Raw genomic sequence first — 26,717 nt, forward strand, 5'->3', positions numbered from 1 at the left:
AGGAAACAGACGAAAGAAATGGCCCAACCCACCCCCATACACATGTATATACATATGTCCACACATGCAAATATACATACCTACACAGCTTTCCATGGTTTACCCCAGACGCTTCACATGCCCCGATTCAATCCACTGACAGCACGTCAACCCCGGTATAGCACATCGCTCCAATTCACTCTATTCCTTGCCCTCCTTTCACCCTCCTGCATGTTCAGGCCCCGATCACACAAAATCTTTTTCACTCCATCTTTCCACCTCCAATTTGGTCTCCCTCTTCTCCTCGTTCCCTCCACCTCCGACACATATATCCTCTTGGTCAATCTTTCCTCACTCATTCTCTCCATGTGCCCAAACCATTTCAAAACACCCTCTTCTGCTCTCTCAACCACGCTCTTTTTATTTCCACACATCTCTCTTACCCTTACGTTACTCGATCAAACCACCTCACACCACACATTGTCCTCAAACATCTCATTTCCAGCACATCCATCCTCCTGCGCACAACTCTATCCATAGCCCACGCCTCGCAACCATACAACATTGTTGGAACCACTATTCCTTCAAACATACCCATTTTTGCTTTCCGAGATAATGTTCTCGACTTCCACACATTCTTCAAGGCTCCCAGAATTTTCGCCCCCTCCCCCACCCTATGATCCACTTCCGCTTCCATGTTTCCATCCGCTGCCAGATCCACTCCCAGATATCTAAAACACTTCACTTCCTCCAGTTTTTCTCCATTCAAACTCACCTCCCAATTGACTTGACCCTCAACCCTACTGTACCTAATAACCTTGCTCTTATTCACATTTACTCTTAACTTTCTTCTTTCACACACTTTACCAAACTCAGTCACCAGCTTCTGCAGTTTCTCACATGAATCAGCCACCAGCGCTGTATCATCAGCGAACAACAACTGACTCACTTCCCAAGCTCTCTCATCCCCAACAGACTTCATACTTGCCCCTCTTTTCAAAACTCTTGCATTCACCTCCCTAACAACCCCATCCATAAACAAATTAAACAACCATGGAGACATCACACACCCCTGCCGCAAACCTACATTCACTGAGAACCAATCACTTTCCTCTCTTCCTACACGTACACATGCCTTACATCCTCGATAAAAACTTTTCACTGCTTCTAACAACTTGCCTCCCACACCATATATTCTTAATACCTTCCACAGAGCATCTCTATCAACTCTATCATATGCCTTCTCCAGATCCATAAATGCTACATACAAATCCATTTGCTTTTCTAAGTATTTCTCACATACATTCTTCAAAGCAAACACCTGATCCACACATCCTCTACCACTTCTGAAACCACACTGCTCTTCCCCAATCTGATGCTCTGTACATGCCATCACCCTCTCAATCATTTCGTGGAGCAAATGGGACAAAGTATGTCTGGGATGTAACCAGAAAATGACAGTATTGTTGAACATGCAATGCATTTGATGAGACAGTGTTGGCCAGTCTCACGGCAACACACACACAATCAAACAAGTACATATACAATGAAGGAAGAATCTGGGTGGCATATGAAGCATTAAGACACTTCTTAGAAGAGACAAAGTACTAACAGAGGGGTATTCTGGTTTAGAAAATAGACAGGAATTTGGATTCTTTTAGAGACAAGTTCTCCGAAGGAAAACTTTCTGGTTACACTACCATTACTAGATCTTATATGTATAGCATGGAACTTGAGAATAGATATGGTACACCAGTTGCAAAAAGAGATAACATATTGACTGAGTGGTAAATGCGATGAAATCAAATTCATTGAAGAAATAATCGAGGAAAGTGCACCAAAGTCAATTTCTGTGGTAGAAACTGGGAAATAGCGTTCAGTACCCAGGCTCGAGGCACTTTGTTGGAAGTTTTTAAGATTTGTGATGCCGTAGGGGTATCAACACCTTTATCCTCAAATACAGAGGGCAGCTTGAAAACGGGAGGAGTGATTTAGATAGATGTCAAAAAAGCAGAATTTTGGCATTTTCTGTGTTGAGGATTTATGATGCACTCCAGTTAGCCAGCATTTATAAGAGAACAAGATAAACAGGAAAAACAGAAACCTTGGGAAGAATTTAGTGGACATAGAGGAGGAACTAAAACTTTTCTCTATACTTGTCAGTAATGAATTGTCTGTTAATGTGCAGCTATTTTGCCTAGGTACTCAGAGGGATGACTTGGAGGGAGAGATTTATGGTTATGTGAGGAACTGAAGTTCACAAGTGTTATCACGGTGAAAAACTTGAGCCCCAAACCTGTGAGATAAGAGGAGGAAGTTTTAAAACAAAATTTTTTGATGAAAAACGAAAACAAAAGGGTGTAGCTTTGTAAGGCTCATGGTCCTGATGAAATTTGAGATATTGCTGAAGATATCAAATGCCAAGAGAGTGAAAAAGGGCAAACATCATAAGTTTTTGAAAGAAAGCTTTTGAGACTGGAAAGAGGGCCAAACTACAGACTGGTTTCCAAATAGGTTAGTCTAATTTTTTGAAAATAGAAAGCAGATGGACGACCTCCTGCAGAGAAGATATGCAAATGGGAGACAAACAATTTCAGGATAAGTCATGTGTAATGAACTTGCTTGATTAAAACGCTACAGTAAGCTCTGTATTAGATGAGTGGATTAACTATCTGGACTGCCAGAGAGCATTTGATACCACCACACAGGAAGCTGGTAAAGAAGCTGGGTCTTCAGGTGGGAATAAGAGGCAGACTAATCTGTCAGGAGAACCTTTACAAAAAGTGGATGGAGATCACCAGTGGCATGGTACACATATGTCCTGGGATCATTACTCCTCGATATAAATGTGTGACTTCTCAAAAGGTTGAATTCCCTCCTAGATGTGTTTGGAGATGCTGTCAGTGTTGTGACAAGACATAAAATGCAAGGAGGATTGCATCAACTTGGTGATGGGACTTGGACAAACTGATAAGTTCATCTGGTACATTATTTTTTCATACTTAATCACTGTTTCCTGCATTATCAAGGTAGGGTCAGGAACAGACGAAGAAAGGTTGCATCTGCTCGTATCCATTCTCCATCTGTCCAGTGTATTGCACTCAATTTACAGCCCCCAGTTTGGATCCAGGCCCTGCACCTATCCCTGGTTTACCCAGGACACTTCATATGCTCTTGTTCAGTCCATTGACAGTATGTTGATCCTGTTATATCGCATTGTTCCAAATCACTTTATCCTGTGCACACCTTTCACCCTTCTGCATGCTCTGGCCCTAATTGGTACAATTTTTTTTTTTCACTCCAGCCTTGTCTTCCCATCCTTCTCCTTCCCTTAATGTCTGACACGTATATCCTCTTTGTCAACCTATCCTCACTCATTCTCTCCATATGTCCTGTCCATTTCAGCACACCCTCTTCAGCTTTCTCAACCATACACGTTATTACCACACCTCTCTTGCCCTTTCATTACTTACTCGATCAAATCACCTTGCACCCCATTGTCTTAAAACATTTGTTTTCCAACACATCCACCTGCCTCACATTTGTATTATATTGTTAGGACTACCTTCAAACATACCCATTTTTGCAGTGTCGGATGACATTCTGACACACATTCCTCAGTGCTCCTGGGACCTTCGCCCACATAACTCCTTATGATGCTTCCACTTCCATGGTTCCATTTGCTGCCATGTCCACTCCCAGACATCTAAAACGCTACTGCCTTCAATTTTTCTCCATACACACACCCTTACTTACCTGCCCTCAACCCTGCTAAACCTGATAAACTTGCTTTTATTCATATTTACTGTAAAGATTCTTCTTGTACTTTTCCAAACTCATTCACCACTTTTGCAATTTCACCAGAATTGAATCATCAGCAAACAACTAACTCGCATCCCATACCCTCTCATCCCCACAGACTGCGTACTTGCCCATTTCTTCAGGACTTGCATTTACCTTCCTTACCTCCCAATCCATGAACATTAAACAACCATGGTGACATCACACCCCTGCCACAGACTGACCTTCACTTGGAACCATTCACTCTCCTCTCCTACTCATACACATGCCTTGCACCAATGATAAAAACTTCTCAGTCCTTCTGCTTCCACAAGGTTTTTCTATTGATTGTATCATATACCTTCTCCAGATCCATAAATGCCACATACAAATCCATCTCTTTTCTCTAAGTATTTCTCACACATTCTTTAAAGCAAACACCTGAACCACACATTCTTTACCACCTCTGAAACCACACTGGTTCTCCCCAGTCTTATGCTTTGTACATGCCTATACCCTCTCAACCACTACCCTCCCAAGCAACTTAATAGGTACACTCAATAAACCTATACTTATGTAGTTTGAACCTATATCCCCCTTGTGTTGATACAATGGCACTATACATGCATTCTTGCCAATCCTCAGGCACCTCACCATGATCCATACACACTGAAAATCCTCACCAATAAATTTCCCCTACTTCTTGATAAATTCAACTGTAATACCATCCTCTCCAGCTGCCTTGCCACATTTCACCTAACGAAAGCCTTTCACCAGCTCTTCTCTTCACCAAACCGCTTCCCATGACTATCACTTTGTATGTTACCCAGACCCAAACACCGTACATTTGTCACCCTGTCATTAAAGCCATTGAACAGCCCTTTAAAATACTTACTCCATCTCCAACTTGCTACCTGTTACCACTTCCCTGTTTGCCCCCTTCAGTTTTCCTATTTGTTATGTTTTTCATATATTATTAAACTCATTCCAAAAACGTCTTACTCTCTCTGAAGTTTACAGATATGTGCTCACCCCACCTCTCATATGCCCTCCTTTCCACCCCCCTGCACCTTCCTGATCTGATACATTGTTCATGAAACTCAATCTGAATAATGGTAAAGTGATGAGGATGGGATATAGTTAAAGGTCTCAATATGAATATATGGCAAGAAATTTGGTGCATAAGTCTATGTGTGAGAGGAACTTAAGAGCTGACATCCCTAACCTGTCGTCAGAGTACCACATCAGGAAAATAAGAGACAAAGTGTCTGCAGGCATATGTTAGAATAGCATTCAACTATATCCAGGAAGCTCTCCATATCCTAAATTAGGCCAGAACTGGAACAGTGGGTAGTGTTCCTGATCGTAGCATTCACAGGCTGCCCAGGGTTGAGCAAATAGGTTCAAATCCTGGTTGTGGCAATTGATCCACAGCTAAACCAGCTATTCATCTGACCATGCCGTTTTGACTGACAAGAAAAAAAAGTTTGGTCACATACAAAAAAAAAGAGAGGTCCAGAGTAGAGCATCAAAGATGGTGTGTACCAGAATGAAGAGAGCTGTTTTGCCCACTAAGCATACATATTCCCACACCTACCCTGATCTATGTGGACCTCAATGCTGTGTTAGGGTTCATGTGGAGCAGTGATGGCTTGAGCTATGGCAGTGGGGATTCTCCTTTCCCCAGTAGGTTTAACCATGCAGCTCTCACACCAACGCATGTAAGCTATTTTCTCTCCTATACTTATTGTTCGTCCCTTCTTGGTCTCTCAAAACTGGAATTGGTCATTGTTTGAGTGAAAATGAATTTCTAAGATTCTAAACTGTATTAAGAGCACTGACTAGCTTTAGATGCTCCAGTGCTTGGCTTATAAGCCTAAATTTTATAATCCAATACCACCATGGAAGAGAGGAAAAGTGAGGGGTAATCTGAACTCAGCTTGTCTTCAAACCTGCGTGATGAGTTTGTGAGCAGTTCTTTGAAATATGCAGACAGTTCTACAACCAGAGGTCTTAACATGTAAAAAAAAAAAAAAAAAAGATTAGGATGTAAAGAAGTATTGTAGTATATAAGAATAATGGATGAATAGAATCAGCTTGGTTATGAGAGTGAATATGAAAAGGAAGCAGAAGCTTAAGAAGCTATATGATAGTAGAGAATGTTCAAGAGATGGAACCTTGCAAGAATTAAATGCCATCTCTGTGCAGAACAAAAGAATAATTACACACCTGACCATAAAATGCCACCAGTGTTTCACATTAGAACAGAAGACGAGACAAACAATTGAAATATTACAACACATTTCCAGAGATAAGGAAATATTAACAAGTAGCTCACATCTTACTTAAGATCTAAATTAGAAAGTTTTTTCTTTTTTTGGAGTTTGATCACTGCAGTTAAAGAGGCAAAAATAACTCAAGATAAAAGGATTGAATGGAGAACCACAAAGATTACAGCAGAATTATATGGAATGAGTTACAGAGGAAGGATAGAGGTCTTATGTTTCCCACCATGGAAGAGAGAAGAGTAAGGGGTGATATGATCAAAACCTTTTAAATTTGATGAAAACAGTCAACAGTTTTCACAAGATCATAATATGAAAGTAAGCTAGAGAATGGTTAGAAAAGAAGTATCGGAGTACTTTTACAGAATGGTTAGAAAAGAAGCATAGGAGTACTTTTACAGTATAAGAGTAGGAAATGAAAGGAATAAACTGAGTTACGAGGTTGAGACGATGAACAGGATACATGTTGCATGATAGTACATATATATTGTATTATCATAATTGTATAACTCCAAAGGCCCTTGCCCAAGAGTTCTTGCACCTTTAAGGCTCTATTACACTCAGATGAGGGGAGAGAATAGACTCCTTTACCGTGAGAATATGATACCCTCATGTTACAACCTCATTAAAGGTAACTTTGCATTCACAAAGTAAATTACATGCAGATGAAATCTGATAAAACATATATAGAGATATGTACACACACACACACACACACACACACAAGAACTCCATAGCTGTATAATACATATTGGTAATCACATGCACATACCCATACAAGAACTCCATAACTGTACAATACATATTGGTAATCACACACACTGCAAGATAAGAGAGTGGATAAGGAAGGTGGCAGCCCAAAACATTTCCCACAAATTGATTAGGAGTTAAGTTATCAGTTAGTGGCTAGTAAGGCATTGATGGATGACAAGTAAAGACATTTGGGGAATCAAATGACAAATTTGATGGTGTTATAACAGAAGAAGGTACACCCATTACTAGTGAGATGGTAAGAGTGTCTTAAGGGAAAGCTTAAAGATATCTATAAACGGCATATGGAGGATTGCTAAAAAAATAAAAGAAATCCTACATATTCACTGGAAAAGGTATTGTTTTATGTAAGGTACATGGTCCAGATGAAAGGTCTCCTTGTCCTGAAGGTATGTACGTCCAGATGCCCTTGACAAATGACCTGAAATGTTCAAGATGTTGCTGAAGGAAGGCAAGTGCTGTGAGAATGGAAGAGGGCCAACTGTCATCCATATCTCTAACCATCACACTGTGCCAGCTGTCTTGAAATTTAAGTAACCAATGTAAGTAACCCTATATCATACAGTATTGAGGAAAGTTGACAAAAAGGCAGAGTCCATTTCTCTCCTTATTTTGGATGAAAGTATAATTTCCCTCCTTTTCTTGGAACAGAGTCTTTTTTTTCTTGGAACAGAGTCCTTTTCCTTCCTTTTCTTGGAACAGACTCCTTTTCCTTCCTTGTCTTGAAACAGAGTCCTTTTCTTCCTTATCTTGGAACAGAGTCCTTTTGCTTCCTTTTCTTGGAACAGACTCCTTTTCCTTCCTTGTCTTGGAAGAGTCCTTTTCTTCCTTGTCTTGGAACAGAGTCCTTTTCCTTCCTTGTCTTGGAACAGAGTCCTTTTCCTTCCTTGTCTTGGAACAGAGTCCTTTTCCTTCCTTTTCTTGGAACAGACTCCTTTTCCTTCCTTGTCTTGGAAAAGAGTCCTTTTCTTCCTTGTCTTGGAACAGAGTCCTTTTCCTTCCTTGTCTTGGAACAGAGTCCTTTTCCTTCCTTGTCTTGGAACAGAATCCTTTTCCTTCCTTGTCTTGGAACAGAGTCGGTATACCGTCCTTTCTTCTATATTGGTGTCAGACGGAATGTACTATGGACGGGCCCTTGAAAACACAGTTCTTCCTTATCTGAAAGAAGCCGATATGATTATGGGTTTTCTTATCTATGAATTCGAAATAAGTTCACCAAAGCACTTTACACACTTTATCCTTATTTTCTTATCATGAAATTTCACATCCCATACGGAGTTACATGTGCAGAAAGTACACAAGTAGTGAATGTACATAAGTTGCAGGTCAAATCACAAGGACACAAATAATTCGGAGTGTCAAGCGATTTTGTATAGTTACAGAGTTGAAGGCAGGGCAGTTGAGTTAGTACAGGGCAGTTAAGCCGTAAGTACTCGTTGTCTTAAGGTAATTGCATCCTTGGCATGAAGGGCCTCGGGATATGTTGAAACTTTGTCGTGTTGTGTCGGGATGGATCATGTCCAATGCCTTGATAGAAAAGTATGACTCGTGTTTGTCTAGAGAGTGTGGCGTCTGAAGGGTACATGTCTGGTGGGTGTGTGTGTGTATGTTGAAGTGAGAGGTGCATGTCTGTTGTGTGTGTGTGTGTATGTTCTGTCAGTATATCTACGAGATTGCTGAAGTGAGAGGTAAGGCGTAAGCTTCTGAGTTTGACTTGGAGGTTGGTTCATGGAGTGAGTGAGAGTCGTGTAGTGTTGTTCCATAGAAATGATTGCCGAGCATGTTGAGGTGCGTATTAGAAACATCTTTCCTTCACTGTTTAAGTGATTGTTTTGAGTGCACTTTTTTGTGTGTGTGGCTTTGCAGTATTGTTATATTTGCCTTTGAGAGAACGGGGGAGAAAAAAAAAAAAAAACACCCAGGCAGGTGAGGCGTAGTTTAGAGTGGAGCTCATGAATTGTGTGTAGAGTCTTCTCTGGGATTCTATTTCTTCACCAAAGCTGGCGCTAGTCAGCTTTTCCGAGGTCACTTAATTTGCATGATGCTTAATGTTCATATTCATGGCTTGGTGTGAACACAGAGAGAGAGAGGCGCAGTTGTTTCTGAAACGATAGTTTCAAGGAACTGGGAGGCCATGACACCAAACATAAGTTCATGTTAACTCTCCTCACAACTGGTTTATGCCACCAACAAGGTTGTGAGTGAGTGAGGCCCAGTGAGGGGCGTTGAGGTTAGGATACACAACACCTGTTTGGTCTTGTGTTTATAAAAGACAGATTATAATCATTTCAAGGAGGGGTGGAGGTGAACCCATCACCCACGCCCCCATCCCCGCGCCCTCCCGCGCCCTGCCTCCCTCCTATATTGACATTCCTCCCTCTGGCCAACTGATGGGTTGCCAGGTGATGGGCCGACCTCGGGGAAGGGCGGCGAAGGAGTTCCCGATCACGTCGCCAGACAAAGCGTCCCTCAAGGTAATGTGAGCACGAGCGCCTCGCTATCACTGTGGATAGATAAGGATGGATAAGTGTTATCTATCGTGGCGTTCTGATGGTTTTACGTCTCCTGGAACGTTCTGTGTTGTTCGTTTCAGATGTTTCTTTTCCCAGAATTAAGATTAAGAAAGGCATATGCCTGAGTGACCTTGATGATACACTAATGTAATTCATCGGTCGGTACTAAGATGGGAAAGGACAATGTCATTGGAAAATGTAATCCTGGATAGGACCATTCCAGGCCCCCATCCCGGGTAGTTAGGTTCACACGGTCGTAAGGAGGCCAATAGGAGGTTCCTCTGTCAGTCGTTGACAATAAGATGGTCTACTAATACTACTACTTCTTCTACTACTACAATACTACATCTAGAGAGCGATAATACAGGAAGGGAGGATATCCAGCGACCTCCCGTGCCCCACCCCCCGGGGGCCCCCCATGTGACCCCCCCCCCTCCGCAGAAGAGAGGTGGGTGGGTGTTGGAGAGGGGCGGGCGTGTGGGCGGGCCACAGGTGAGAGCAACAATGTTGGTAACGCCTGGTGGGCGGGTGCCTCTCTCTCTCTCTCTCTCTCTCGCGACCCCACCCGGCCAGCCCGGCCAGGTGGAGTATGTTACCCGTTGTTTATATCGGTCTAAATGGCCTGATATATATATATATATATATATATATATATATATATATAATATATATATATATATATATATATATATATATATATATATATATATATATATATATATATATATATATATATATATATATATATATATATATATATATATATATATATATATATATATATATATATATATGATAACGCCAGGCACTCCAGTTATTAGTGAGATGAACGTATGTAGAGCGATAAAGCTCACGCATAAAGCATTAACCAAGTTATCGAGATATAGCAGTATTATTGGGTTAATTATCACACAGACGTTGGGAGAGCAGTTTGAGTCACTCGCACAAAGCCTTCCTCATATTGTCATCTATGGCGCATTCCTTCCTCTGTGGCCAGGATCGGTCTATAACGTATTATATAGAAGCAGCCACGGACGCTATACCGACTTCGTTAACACTGTCAAGTGTCGACGGTAATGCTATATAGGATTTTGTTTGATGTGTTTGGGAGGGAGAAAGAAAGATGCAAACAATTCTACGATGGTTTAGCCTGAACAACCCTGCGAGAGACGGGTTGAATGGTGCAATAATGACTGAGGGCATGGTACAGCCACCATGCACACATCTCGAACAAGCTGCATGGTACAAACAGTCCTCATGAGATATAACCTCATGACTGATACAACTCCCTCCCTCATGATGTAGTCACAGGGAAGGGCGAGGGAACCGCGAATACGCGAACTAGCGAGGCACACTTGCTCCCTCTGGCTTGTCGGCGGGAGACAGTCTATCCTCAATAATTCTAAAAGAACTTTGAATATTTAGTTCGCTCGCGCCATTTATTGCCCCTCCCACCACGTCATCGGACGCCCTGTCTTATCCACACCAACGCCAGGCTTATCAGTTAACGATGCGATAACGAGGAGGAGGAGGAGGAGGAGGCCACGTCCGTCCAGAGGTTCGCGAGGTGTCGTGAGCTGGCGGGGGGGTGGGAGGTGTTGCCTCACTCGGCCTCGTGTCTCTGTCGCGAGGACAGTGGCCGACTCCCGCGAGGACAGGGGGCAAGACCTAGCCAGGATAGGAGTCCCGGAAGCCATCAGGTAAGGCTAGTGGGGATAGGGAGAGGACCGACGCCAGGGAGGGAGGAGCGACGCGGGACGCATGTGTGTGTGCGGGAGGAGGAGGAGGAGGAGCCAGCGGTGAGGGAGGCGCCCTGTGGTGTAGCGGCGAGGCCAGTGTGGTATTGATTCTCGCGGGAGGCTGAAGGGCCGACTGCTGTGCCACAAGCCAGCGTGGTAGAGACTGCGTTCACACACACACACACACATACACACATACACGTACACAGACATAGACACACACGTCAATGGTGACACAGAGAGGTAAGGATGGTGCCCTCGCTTGTAGGCCCTATAAAGGGCCCTAGGTTGTAGTTGTAGTTGTGGTAGCCGCCCTGTGTACTGAGGAGAGATGGGGGAAGGGGGTCGTCTGTGGCCGAGGGTAGACCAGACGAGACTAAAGGTTTGCGCTCTGTGCACCAGAGACCTGGCTACTGATAACGATGATAAAACGTTATCTTGAAGCGAGATAAGGAGGTTGGGTCCTCGTACGAAATGGCAGAAGTTGGGAATTTTTTTTAAAGCACGGACTGTGTCTGTGGCGCAGACGCTGCCTCGAACGTCTGCTGTGGCACAGACAGCTTGTGTGTGGTACGCTTGTGGCATCGTGTGGTATAGACGGGTATAGTGTGCCTACGGCGGCACAGACAGACGCTGTGGCCCGATGGTACGAGGCGGAGATATTGTGGCACAGAAATTACGAGTGTTTGTGACGCAAAATATCAGCGTGTGACGATGTGACGGGTAACGTGTGACGCAGACGTGGCACAGCTAATCTGTGCCTTGTGACTCGAAATGATTCCCAGGAAACAAATTGCAACAAACGACTTGTGGGCAAAACTTGTAGATGGATGACACTTGTTGCCCTGACGGCCTGTGTTGGATGACACTTTTAGCTCTGACGGCTTGTGATGGATGACACTTTTAGCCCTCACGGCATATGGTGGATGACATTTGTAGTCCTGAGAACTTGCGGTGGATGACACTTGTCGCCTTCACAGCATGTGGTGGATGACACTTGTAGCCCTCACGGCTTGTGGTGGACGACACGTAGCTCTAGCGGTATGTGGTGGATGACATTTGTAGTCCTTAAGGAGTATGGTGTATGAAACTTGCAGCCTTCTCGGCGTATGGTGGATGGCACTTGTAACCCTTACTGCTTGTGGTGGATGACATTGTCGCCCTGACGGCTTGTGATGGATGACAATTGTAGCCCTGACTATTTGTGGTGGATGACACTTGCCCCCACAGCTTGTGGTGGATGACGGTTGTAGCTCTGGCGGGTTGTGATGGATGACATTTGTAAATATCTTTGCTTGTGGTGGATGACACTTGTAACCCTCACTGATTGTAGTGGATGGCAATTGTAGCCCTGACAGCTTGTGTTGATGACTCGTGTAGCTCTTACAGCTTGTGGTGGATAACACTTGTAGCCCTTACGGAATGTAGTGGATGACACTTGTAACCCTCACTGATTTTGGTGGATGAAACTTGTAGTCCTGACGACTTGTGATGGATAATTTTAGCCCTGACGACTTGTGGTGAATAACACTTGTATCCCTTGAGTGTGGTGGATGACACTTGTAGCCATTATAGCATGTGATGGATGACACTTGTAACCCTCACTGCTTGTGGTGAATGACAATTGTAGCCCTGACGGCTTGTGGTGGATGACACTTGTCCCTGACGGCTTGTGATGGATGACTGTTGTAACCCTGACTGCTTGTGATGGATGACATTTGTAACCCTCTCTGCGTGTAGCCCTGACGGATTGTGGTGGATGACGCGTGTAGCCCTGACAGCTTGTGGTGGATGACACGTGTAGCTCTGGCAGCTTGTGGTGGATGCCACTTATAGCCCTGACGACTTGTGTTGGATGACACTTGTAGCCCTCACGGCATGTGGTGGATGATAAATGTAACCTTCATTGCTCGTGGTGGATGACACTTGTAGCCCACACGGCATGTGGTGGATGACACTTGTACCATCACTGCTTGTGGAGGATGACACTTGTAGCCCTGACGACTTGTAGTGGATGACATTTGTAGCCCTCGCGGCATGTGGTGGATGACACGTGTAGCCCTGACGGCTTGTGATGGATGACACGTGTATCCCAGACGGCTTGTGTTGGATGACACTTGTATCTCTGACGGTTTGTGGTGGATGACACGTGTAGCCCTGACAGTTTGTGTGGATGACACGTGTATCCCTGACGGCTTGTAGTGGATGAAACTTGTAGCTCTCATGGCCTTTGGTGGATGACACTTGTAGCCCGCAAGCATGTGGTGGATGACACTTGTAGCCGTGACGGCTTGTAATGGATGACATTTGTAACCCTCTCTGCTTGTGGTGGATGACAATTGTAACCCTGACGGCTTGTGGTGGATGACACGTGTAGCCCTAACGATTTGAGGTGGATGACACGTGTATCCCTGACGGCATGTGGTGGCTGACACTTGTAGCCCTGACGGCTTGTGGTGGATGACAATTGTAACCCTGACGGCTTGTGGTGGATGACACGTGTAGCCCTGACGATTTGAGGTGGATGACACGTGTATCCCTGACGGCATGTGGTGGATGACACTTGTAGCCCTGACGGCTTGTGGTGGGTGGCACGTGTAGCCTTGAGGGTTTGTGGTGGATGACACGTTTATCTCTGACGGCTTGTGGTGGATGACACGTTTATCTCTGACGGCTTGTGGTGGATGACACGTTTATCTCTGACGGCTTGTGGTGGATGACACTTGTAGCTCTGACTGCTTGTGGTGGATGACACTTATAGCCATGATGGCTTGTGGTCAATGACTTGTAGCCCTGACGGATTGTGGTGGATGACACTCGTAGGCCTGACGGCTTGTGATGGATGACACATGTAGCCCTGACGGTTTTTTGTGGATGACAATCGTAGCCCTAACGGCATGTGGTGGATGACACTTGTAGCCCCAACAGCTTGCAGTGGATGACGCCTGTAGTCCACCACGGCTTGTGGTGGATGACACGTGTAGCCCTGACGGCATGTGGTGGATGACACTTGCTCTCATGGCCTTTGGTGGATGACACTTGTAGCCCTCAAGCATGTGGTGGATGACACTTGTATCCGTGACGGCTTGTAATGGATGACATTTGTAACCCTCTTTGCTTGTGGTGATTGACAGTTGTAGCCCTGACGGTTTGTGGTGGATGACACTTGTCCTCACAGCTTGTGGTGGATGACGGTTGTAGCCCTGACGGTTTGTGTTGGATGACACATGTAGTCCTGACAGCTTGTGGTGGATGACACATGTAGCCCTGACGGCTTGTGGTGGATGACACTTGTAGCCTGACGGCTTGTGATGGATGACACATGTAGCCCTGACGGTTTTTTGTGGATGACAATCGTAGCCCTAACGGCATGTGGTGGATGACACTTGTAGCCCCAACAGCTTGCAGTGGATGACGCGTGTAGCCTTAACGGCTTGTGGTGGATGACACATGTAGCCTTGACGGCTTGTGGTGGATGACACATGTAGCCTTGACGGCTTGTGGTGGATGACACGTGTAGCTCTGACGGCTTTTGGTGGATGACGCGTGTAGCTCTGACGGCTTTTGGTGGATTACACGTGTAGCCCTGAGGCTTGTGGTGGATGACACGTGTAACCCTGACGGCTTGTGGTGGATGACACATGTAGCTCTGACGGCTTGTGGTGGATGACATATGTAACCCTGACGGCTTGTGGTGGATGACACATGTAACCCTGACGGCTTTTGGTGGATGACACGTGTAGCCCTGACGGCATGTGGTGGATGACACATGTAGCCCTGACGGCATGTGGTGGATGACACATGTAAACCTGACGGCATGTGGTGGATGACAAATGTAGCCCTGACGGCTTGTGGTGGATGACACGTGTAACCCTGACGGCTTGTGGTGGATGACACATGTAGCCCTGACGGCTTGTGGTGGATGACACATGTAACCCTGACGGCTTGTGGTGGATGACACATGTAACCCTGACGGCATGTGGTGGATGACACATGTAACCCTGACGGCTTGTGGTGGATGACACATGTAGCCCTGACGGCTTGTGGTGGATGACACATGTCACCCTGACGGCTTGTGGTGGATGACACATGTCACCCTGACGGCTTGTGGTGGATGACACACGTAACCCTGACGGCTTGTGGTGTATGACACATGTAGCCCTGACGGCATGTGGTGGATGACACGTGTAGCCCTGACGGCTTGTGGTGGATGACACATGTAACCCTGATGGCATGTGGTGGATGACACGTGTAGCCCTGACGGCTTGTGGTGGATGACACATGTAACCCTGACAGCATGTGGTGGATGACACATGTATCCCTGACGGCTTGTGGTGGATGACACGTGTAGCCCTGACGGCTTGTGGTGGATGACACATGTAACCCTGACGGCTTGTGGTGGATGACACGTGTAGCCCTGACGGCAATGTGGTGGATGACACGTGTAGCCCTGACGGCAATGTGGTGGATGACACGTGTAGCCCTGACGGCATGTGGTGGATGACACGTGTAGGCCTGACGGCATGTGGTGGATGACACGTGTAGCCCTGACGGCTTGTGGTGGATGACACATGTAGCCCTGATGGCTTGTGGTGGATGACACATGTAGCCCTGACGGCATATGGTGGATGACACGTGTAGCCCTGACGGCTTGTGGTGGATGACACGTGTAGCCCTGACGGCTTGTGGTGGATGACACATGTAGCCCTGACGGCTTGTGGTGGATGACACATGTAGCCCTGACGGCTTTTGGTGGATGACTCTCGTAACCCTGACGGCTTGTGGTGGATGACACATGTAGCCCTGACGGCTTGTGGTGGATGACACATGTAGCCCTGACGGCTTGTGGCGGATGACACATGTAGCCCTGACGGCTTGTGGCGGATGACACATGTAGCCTTGACGGCTTGTGGTGGATGACACATGTATCCCTGACGGCTTGTGGTGGATGACACTTGTATCCCTGACACTTGTGGTGGATGACCCATGTAGCCCTGACAGCTTGTGGTAGATGACACATGTTGCCCTGACGGCTTGTGGTGGATGACACATGTAGCCCTGACGGCATATGGTGGATGACACGTGTAGCCCTGACGGCTTGTGGTGGATGACACGTGTAGCCCTGACGGCTTGTGGTGGATGACACGTGTAACCCTGACGGCTTGTGGTGGATGACACATGTAGCCCTGACGGCTTGTGGTGGATGACACATGTAGCCCTGACGGCTTGTGGTGGATGACACATGTAGCCCTGACGGCTTGTGGTGGATGACAACTCCCCATGCACAACCAGCAATGTCTCGCAAGGCTGTGAACAACATCAAATGGGTTGTGACAACATACACTGAAGGCGTGTTGTAGTTATCATAACCTTAGAAGGGGGAGGACACTGGTGTTGTATTCTAAGGATCGGAGTTTGATAAGGTTGGAGTAGTGTGCCCTAACATGGCTACGTTTTCTTTAATGATATTGTTTTTCTCCCTCCCTCCCACACATACACACACAAGAAGGGCGTAACTGTTGTAAACTACAACTATCATAACCTTGTTCACAACCCCGGGTCTTCATCGGTGTCGGAGCCGATGTGAAGTATGTGTTTGTGAAGGCCTTTGAATCGAGGTGATGTGAATAGGTTTGGATAATTCTCTCTCTCTCTCTCTCTCTCTCTCTCTCTCTCTCTCTCTCTCTCTCTCTCTCTCTCTCTCTCTCTCTCTCTCTGTCTCTCTCTCTCTCTCTCTCTCTCTCTCTCTCTCTCTCTCTCTGTCTCTGTCTCTGTCTCTGTCTCTCTCTCTCTCTCTCTGTCTCTGTCTCTCTCTCTCTCTCTGTCTCTGTCTCTGTCTCTCTCTCTCTCTCTCTCTCTCTCTCTCTCTCTCTCTCTCTCTCTCTCTCTCTCTCTCTCTCATCGTAATGGAATAACTAATAACAATAACTGAACAGATAATGAATTTCATGAGACCATTAAATTAAAAAAAAGGGGGAGGATGAATGTCTAGCCATCACGCAACCATGTAGTTATGTTATTACATATTTATCTTTCAATCCTGGTGGGGTTTGGTGTTGCCGCCCGCAGCCATGATCACCTTGTGAGCGGCGGAGGAGGCGTGGGTGGGGGGGGGGGTTTACTTTGGTTCTGTGAGACCCATTTGTGAGCAGGTGATTATGATATTCTTTATGACAAAGCTGATTGAGTACTTGGTCTTGATATATACTTCGGTTTATGGAAGGAAATAGAATTTCTACATTTTCCAAGGCTCTGGTATCAGTATGGTGGTATTTTAAGTATCTGTCTATATCTTTGTTCTCGTTTAACTCCATTTAATGAACACGGCTCATAAAACACAGCTCATATGAGCCGTTAGGGGCAGGACCTTAAGTCACGCAAAACTGTGAACTCCTTTCTTATTACTGTCTCTATTTACGTGTTCCAATCTTGTATCTACTTCAACTACATCTACCATTTCTCCCCCCCCCCCCTTAACTACAGGCTTAAAGCTATCTCATTAGGTGTGTATAAACTACCTGAATTGGTAGTTCAACCATTCTGTTTATTCACTGTAAATTTGGCTAAGGCTTCCAATTTATGTTCTCTGGGATCGTATATGTGAGAGAGAGGGATTACAATCTTTTTTCACGTGTATCTATTAACTATTAATGTTAATATGGTTGTGTCTAACATCATTAATATACTGGTTATACTTTGTTGCGTATATATCTGGCTCGAGCGTTGACGTGGGGAGAGAGAGAGAGAGAGAGAGAGAGAGAGAGAGAGAGAGAGAGAGAGAGAGAGAGAGAGAGAGAGAGAGAGCGTTCAAATGTCCATAATTGTAGCTTTTATCCAAAGCTCAAACAGTGTCGAATATGGCCACCATTTCCTTGGGATATGGTCTACACCTGATGAATATAAAGGGATTCGAACAGCAATACACCATTGGACCCCTTTTCGAAGTTCTTTGTGGAATTGGAATATATTTAGGAAACTCGTAAATGACTGTGGAAGAAGTTATAGAGGCGTAGAGATAATTCTAAAAAGAGTCTAACTTGCAAATCCATTTTGACCATGGAGGCATAAATGCTAAAAGTCTTGGAATTGGAACGTATTGATCAAACCTTAAATGCATCTACAGCACTGCTCTCAACCACTCTAACTGGCAGTTCGTTCAATATGTTAACAATCCTGTTGGAGAACAAGCATTTCGCTCGTTTCTCCACTCGTGTGTCGATCCATTTCAACGAGTGGGGAAACGGACGAATCAAATCTCGATTAATTAACTTTTTTTTTGATCCAAGATTCTTCAAGTCTTTGATCATTGTAAGTCTCTGCGTTAGATCCTCTCTTAACCTTCTCTTTTTCCAATGTCAATAGATTCAAGACGTTTCATCTCGTCTCGTCGGATCTCTTTCTCAGTCTGGGTGACCCCAAATGTTTGATACAATATACTAAATGTGGACGAAAAAATGAATGGTAAAAGAAAAAGGATAATGAAAACCCCGAACTTAAAAAAACAGAAGTCAAAAGCTACTTAATGAAAATAAGAGTTTTTTCTTCGCTCTTTTTTCCATTGCTTCTCTGCAATGTTTACATGGAATCAACTTGCGGTAATTACACCCAAGTCTTTTTCCTCGTTCACCGTCGGCACCTCGAGAGAATTCGTAAGTCCTGTACCTCGCCGTTTCATTTTTACTGCCAATGTGTACAACTTAACACCGATCACTATCACAATTCACTGGCCACTTGTGAACCCAGTTTGCAGCTGTAGACGTTCACTTTATATCTAGATATATTTTCCCACCTTTATATCATCAGCGAATTTTGATATAATGCAGCCCATCATATATATATATATATATATATATATATATATATATATATATATATATATATATATATATATATATACATATATATATTTCTAAGAGTCCACTTGATCACGCGCAAAGTTTGTGATCCTTTCCAATATATATATATATATATATATATATATATATATATATATATATATATATATATATATATATATATATATATTATATTTCTCCCCTGGGGATAGGGGAGAAAGAATACTTCCCACGTATTCCTCACGTGTCGTAGAAGGCAACTAAAGGGAACGGGAGCGGGGGGCTAGAAACCCTCCCCTCCTTGTATTTTAACTTTCTAAAAGGGGAAACAGAAGAAGGAGTCACGCGTGGAGTGCTCATCCTCCTCGAAGGCTCAGATTGGGGTGTCTAAATGTGTGTGGATGTAACCAAGATGAGAAAAAGGAGAGATAGGTAGTATGTTTGAGGAAAGGAACCTGGATGTTTTGGCTCTGAGTGAAACGAAGCTCAAGGGTAAAGGAAAAGAGTGGTTTGGGAAGGTCTTGCGAGTAAAGTCAGGGGTTAGTGAGAGGACAAGAGCAAGGGAAGGAGTAGCACTATTCCTGAAACAGGAGTGGTGGGAGTATGTGATAGAGTGTAAGAAAGTAAACTCTAAACTGATATGGGTAAAACTGAAAGTGGATGGAGAGAGATGGGTGATTATTGGTGCATATGCACCTGGGCATGAGAATAAAGATCATGAGAGGCAAGTGTTTTGGGAGCAGCTGAATGAGTGTGTTAGTGGTTTTGATGCACGAGACCGGGTTATAGTGATGGGTGATTTGAATGCAAAGGTGAGTAATGTGGCAGTTGAGGGAATAATTGGTGTACATGGGGTGTTCAGTGTTGTAAATGGAAATGGTGAAGAGCTTGTAGATTTATGTGCTGAAAAATGTTGATTGGGAATACCTAGTTTAAAAAGAGAGATATACATAAGTATACGTATGTAAGTAGGAGAGATGGCCAGAGAGCGTTAGTGGATTACGTGTTAATGGATAGGCGCGCGAAAGAGAGAATTTTGGATGTTAATGTGCTGAGAGGTGCAACTGGAGGGATGTCTGATCATTATCTTGTGGAGGCGAAGGTGAAGATTTGTAGAGGTTTTCAGAAGAGAGAATGTTGGGGTGAAAAGAGTGGTGAGAGTAAGTGAGCTTGGGAAGGAGACCTGTGTGAGGAAATACCAGGAGAGACTGAGTACAGAAAGAGAAGAGAGAGGCATTTGGACGATTTTTGCAGGAAAATAATGCAAATGAGTGGGAGATGTATAAAAGAAAGAGGCAGGAGATCAAGAGAAAGGTGCAAGAGGTGAAAAAGAGGGCAAATAAGAGTTGGGGTGAGAGAGTATCATTGAATTTTAGGGAAAATAAAAAGATGTTTTGGAAGGAGGTAAACAAAGTGCATAAGACTAGGGAACAAATGGGAACTTCAGTGAAGGGGGCTAATGGGGAGGTGATAACAAGTAGTGGTGATGAGAAGGAGAAGGAATGAGTATTTTGAAGTTTGTTGAATGTGTTTGATGATAGAGTGGCAGATTTAGGGTGTTTTGGTCGAGGTGGTGTGCAAAGTGAGAGGGTTAGGGAAAATGATTTGGTAAACAGAGAAGAGGTAGTAAAAGTATTGCGTAAGATGAAAGCCGGCAAGGCAGCAGTTTTGGATGATATTGCAGTAGAATTTATTAAAAAAAGGGGGTGATTGTATTGTTGACTGGTTGGTAAGGTTATTTAATGTATGTATGACTCACGGTGAGGTGCCTGAGGATTGGCGGAATGCTTACATAGTGCCATTGTACAAGGGCAAAGGGGATAAAAGTGAGTGCTCAAATTACAGAGGTATAAGTTTGTTGAGTATTCCTGGGAAATTATATGGAAGGGTATTGATTGAGAGGGTGAAGGCATGTACAGAGCATCAGATTGGGGAAGAGCAGTGTGGTTTCAGAAGTGGTAGAGGATGTGTGGATCAGGTGTTTGCTTTGAAGAATGTATGTGAGAAATACTTAGAAAAGCAAATGGATTTGTTTGTAGCATTTATGGATCTGGAGAAAGCATATGATAGAGTTGACAGAGATGCTCTGTGGAAGGTACTAAGAATATATGGTGTGGGAGGCAAGTTGTTAAAAGCAGTGAAAAGTTTTTATCGAGGAAGTAAGGCATGTGTACGTGTAGGAAGAGAGGAAAGTGATTGGTTCTCAGTGAATGTAGGTTTGCGGCAGGGGTGTGTGATGTCTCCATGGTTGTTTAATTTGTTTATGGATGGGGTTGTTAGGGAGGTGAATGCAAGAGTTTTGGAAAGAGGATGAGAGAGCTTGGGAAGTGAGTCAGTTGTTCGCTAATGATACAGCGCTGGTGACTGATTCGTGTGAGAAACTGCAGAAGCTGGTGACTGAGTTTGGTAAAGCGTGTGAAAGAAGAAAGCAGAGAGTAAACGTGAATAAGAGCAAGGTTATTAGGTACAGTAGGGTTGAGGGACAAGTCAATTGGGAGGTAAGATTGAATGGAGAAAAACTGGAGGAAGTGAAGTGTTTTAGATATTTGGGAGTGGATCTGGCAGCGGATGGAACCATGGAAGCGGAAGTGGATCATAGGGTGGGGGAGGGGGCGAAAGTTCTGGGGGCGTTGAAGAATGTGTGGAAGTCGAGAACAATATCTCGGAAAGCAAAAATGGGTATGTTTGAAGGAATAGTGGTTCCAACAATGTTGTATGGTTGCGAGGCGTGGGCTATGGATAGAGTTGTGCGGAGGAGGGTGGATGTGCTGGAAATGAAATGTTTGAGGACAATATGTGGTGTGAGATGGTTTGATCGAGTAAGTAATAATAGGGTAAGAGAGATGTATGGTAATAAAAAGAGTGTGGTTGAGAGAGCAGAAGAGGGTGTTTTGAAATGGTTTGGTCACATGGAGAGAATGAGTGGGGAAAGATTGACCAAGAGGATATATGTGTCAGAGGTGGAGGGAACAAGAAGTGGGAGACCAAATTGGAGGTGGAAAGATGGAGTGAAAAAGATTTTGAGTGATCGGGGCCTGAACATGCAGGAGGGTGAAAGGCGTGCAAGGAATAGAATGAATTGGAACGATGTGGTATACCGGGGTCGACGTGCTGTTAATGGACTGAACCGGGGCATGTGAAGCGTGTGGGGTAAACCATGGAAAGTTGTGTGGGGCCTGGATGTGGAAAGGGAGCTGTGGTTTCGGTGCATTATTACATGGCAGCTAGAGACTGAGTGTGAACGAATGTGGCCTTTGTTGTCTTTTCCTAGCGCTACCTCGCGCACATTTGGGGGAGGGGGTTGTTATTTCATGTGTGGCGGGGTGGCGATGGGATTGAATAAGGACAGACAGTATGAATTATGTACATGTGTATATATGTATATGTCTGTGTGTGTATTTATATGTATACATGGAGATGTATAGGTATGTATATTTGCGTGTGTGGACGTGTATGTATATACATGTCTATGTGGGTGGGTTGGGCCATTTGTTTCGTCTGTTTCCTTGCGCTACCTCGCTAACGCGGGAGACAGCGACAAAGCAAAATATATATATATATATATATATATATATATATATATATATATATATATATATATATATATATATATATATATATATTATTTTATTATTATACTTTGTCGCTGTCTCCCGCGTTTGCGAGGTAGCGCAAGGAAACAGACGAAAGAAATGGCCCAACCCCCCCCCCCATACACATATATATACATACGTCCACACCCGCAAATATACATACCTACACAGCTTTCCATGGTTTACCCCAGACGCTTCACATGCCCTGCTTCAATCCACTGACAGCACGTCAACCCCGGTATACCACATCGCTCCAATTCACTCTATTCCTTGCCCTCCTTTCACCCTCCTGCATGTTCAGGCCCCGATCACACAAAATCTTTTTCACTCCATCTTTCCACCTCCAATTTGGTCTCCCTCTTCTCCTCGTTCCCTCCACCTCCGACACATATATCTTCTTGGTCAATCTTTCCTCACTCATCCTCTCCATGTGCCCAAACCACTTCAAAACACCCTCTTCTGCTCTCTCAACCACGCTCTTTTTATTTCCACACATCTCTCTTACCCTTACGTTACTCACTCGATCAAACCACCTCACACCACACATTGTCCTCAAACATCTCATTTCCAGCACATCCATCCTCCTGCGCACAACTCTATCCATAGCCCACGCCTCGCAACCATACAACATTGTTGGAACCACTATTCCTTCAAACATACCCATTTTTGCTTTCCGAGATAATGTTCTCGACTTCCACACATTCTTCAAGGCCCCCAGGATTTTCGCCCCCTCCCCCACCCTATGATCCACTTCCGCTTCCATGGTTCCATCCGCTGCCAGATCCACTCCCAGATATCTAAAACACTTCACTTCCTCCAGTTTTTCTCCATTCAAACTCACCTCCCAATTGACTTGACCCTCAACCCTACTGTACCTAATAACCTTGCTCTTATTCACATTTACTCTTAACTTTCTTCTTCCACACACTTTTCCAAACTCAGTCACCAGCTTCTGCAGTTTCTCACATGAATCAGCCACCAGCGCTGTATCATCAGCGAACAACAACTGACTCACTTCCCAAGCTCTCTCATCCCCAACAGACTTCATACTTGCCCCTCTTTCCAAAACTCTTGCATTCACCTCCCTAACAACCCCATCCATAAACAAATTAAACAACCATGGAGACATCACACACCCCTGCCGCAAACCTACATTCACTGAGAACCAATCACTTTCCTCTCTTCCTACACGTACACATGCCTTACATCCTCGATAAAAACTTTTCACTGCTTCTAACAACTTGCCTCCCACACCATATATTCTTAATACCTTCCACAGAGCATCTCTATCAACTCTATCATATGCCTTCTCCAGATCCATAAATGCTACATACAAATCCATTTGCTTTTCTAAGTATTTCTCACATACATTCTTCAAAGCAAACACCTGATCCACACATCCTCTACCACTTCTGAAACCACACTGCTCTTCCCCAATCTGATGCTCTGTACATGCCTTCACCCTCTCAATCAATACCCTCCCATATAATTTACCAGGAATACTCAATAAACTTATACCTCTGTAATTTGAGCACTCACTCTTATCCCCTTTGCCTTTGTACAATGGCACTATGCACGCATTCCGCCAATCCTCAGGCACCTCACCATGAGTCACACATACATTAAATAACCTTACCAACCAGTCAACAATACAGTCACCCCCTTTTTTAATAAATTCCACTGCAATACCATCCAAACCTGCTGCCTTGCCGGCTTTCATCTTCCGCAAAGCTTTCACTACCTCTTCTCTGTTTACCAAATCATTTTCCCTAACCCTCTCACTTTGCACACCACCTCGACCAAAACACCCTATATCTGCCACTCTATCATCAAACACATTCAACAAACCTTCAAAATACTCACTCCATCTCCTTCTCACATCACCACTACTTGTTATCACCTCCCCACTTGCGCCCTTCACCGAAGTTCCCATTTGCTCCCTTGTCTTACGCACTTTATTTACCTCCTTCCAGAACATCTTTTTATTCTCCCTAAAATTTAATGATACTCTCTCACCCCAACTCTCATTTGCCCTTTTTTTCACCTCTTGCACCTTTCTCTTGACCTCCTGTCTCTTTCTTTTATACATCTCCCACTCAATTGCATTTTTTCCCTGCAAAAATCGTCCAAATGCCTCTCTCTTCTCTTTCACTAATACTCTTACTTCTTCATCCCACCACTCACTACCCTTTCTAATCAACCCACCTCCCACTCTTCTCATGCCACAAGCATCTTTTGCGCAATCCATCACTGATTCCCTAAATACATCCCATTCCTCCCCCACTCCCCTTACTTCCATTGTTCTCGCCTTTTTCCATTCTGTACTCAGTCTCTCCTGGTACTTCCTCACACAGGTCTCCTTCTCAAGCTCACTTACTCTCACCACCCTCTTCACCCCAACATTCACTCTTCTTTTCTGAAAACCCATACAAATCTTCACCTTAGCCTCCACAAGATAATGATCAGACATCCCTCCAGTTGCACCTCTCAGCACATTAACATCCAAAAGTCTCTCTTTCGCACGCCTGTCAATTAACACGTAATCCAATAACGCTCTCTGGCCATCTCTCCTACTTACATAAGTATACTTATGTATATCTCGCTTTTTAAACCAGGTATTCCCAATCATCAGTCCTTTTTCAGCACATAAATCTACAAGCTCTTCACCATTTCCATTTACAACACTGAACACCCCATGTATACCAATTATTCCCTCAACTGCCACATTACTCACCTTTGCATTCAAATCACCCATCACTATAACCCGGTCTCGTGCATCAAAACCACTAACACACTCATTCAGCTGCTCCCAAAACACTTGCCTCTCTTGATCTTTCTTCTCATGCCCAGGTGCATATGCACCAATAATCACCCACCTCTCTCCATCAACTTTCAGTTTTACCCATATTAATCGAGAATTTACTTTCTTACACTCTATCACATACTCCCACAACTCCTGTTTCAGGAGTATTGCTACTCCTTCCCTTGCTCTTGTCCTCTCACTAACCCCTGACTTTACTCCCCAGACATTCCCAAACCACTCTTCCCCTTTACCCTTGAGCTTCGTTTCACTCAGAGCCAAAACATCCAGGTTCCTTTCCTCAAACATACTACCTATCTCTCGTTTTTTCACATCTTGGTTACATCCACACACATTTAGGCACCCCACTCTGAGCCTTCGAGGAGGATGAGCACTCCCCGCGTGACTCCTTCTTCTGTTTCCCATTTTAGAAAGTTAATACAAGGAGGGGAGGATTTCTGGCCCCCCGCTCCCGTCCCCTCTAGTCGCTTTCTACGACAAGCGAGGAATACGTGGGAAGTATTCTTTCACCCTATCCCCATGGATAATATACATATATATATACATATACACATACACACACACAAATGTGAAGGAAAATAGTGAAATTGGAGAAAAAATGTAGCTTAGACATTGAAGCTTATTGATACAGTGGTTAAATTGATGAGAACTGCTATTGACGTTTGTGTAAATAAATTATACATTTCCTTTTTTCCATAGCCAGAGGTTGAACCATTATGTGACATTCTTTATTTTTTCATTCATTTCAAGCTGGAAGTTTCAGTTTTCTAAATTGTTTCTTACATTTCTCATAGGTATATATATGTATGTGTGTGTGTGTGTATATGTGCATATGTATGTGTATGTGTATATATATATATATATATATATATATATATATATATATATATATATATATATATATATATATATATTTTTTTTTTTTTTTTATACTTTGTCGCTGTCTCCCGCGTTTGCGAGGTAGCGCAAGGAAACAGACGAAAGAAATGCCCCCCCCCCCCATACACATGTACATACACACGTCCACACACGCAAATATACATACCTACACAGCTTTCCATGGTTTACCCCAGACGCTTCACATGCCTTGATTCAATCCACTGACAGCACGTCAACCCCTGTATACCACATCGCTCCAATTCACTCTATTCCTTGCCCTCCTTTCACCCTCCTGCATGTTCAGGCCCCGATCACACAAAATCTTTTTCACTCCATCTTTCCACCTCCAATTTGGTCTCCCTCTTCTCCTCGTTCCCTCCACCTCCGACACATATATCCTCTTGGTCAATCTTTCCTCACTCATTCGCTCCATGTGCCCAAACCATTTCAAAACACCCTCTTCTGCTCTCTCAACCACGCTCTTTTTATTTCCACACATCTCTCTTACCCTTACGTTACTTA

The 26,717-nt window shown here is 44.2% G+C and overlaps 1 protein-coding gene across 3 annotated transcripts in view; it reads left to right on the top strand.

Moving 5' to 3' along the window:
- The first annotated feature begins 10,895 nt into the window (after positions 1 to 10,895).
- The window catches only part of LOC139746049 (uncharacterized), a 78,196-nt gene continuing 62,374 nt past the window's right edge, over positions 10,896 to 26,717 (top strand). For 2 of the 3 annotated variants that reach the window (XM_071656873.1, XM_071656875.1), the window contains exon 1: positions 11,154 to 11,310. The gene's annotated coding sequence lies outside the window, so the exon portion shown is untranslated. Of the gene's footprint in view, positions 11,029 to 11,153; positions 11,311 to 26,717 lie in introns of those variants that run through there. The other variant, XM_071656874.1, reaches the window with a different exon arrangement.

Source organism: Panulirus ornatus, chromosome 63 (assembly GCF_036320965.1).
Source record: "Panulirus ornatus isolate Po-2019 chromosome 63, ASM3632096v1, whole genome shotgun sequence".
Classification (NCBI taxonomy): domain Eukaryota; kingdom Metazoa; phylum Arthropoda; class Malacostraca; order Decapoda; family Palinuridae; genus Panulirus; species Panulirus ornatus.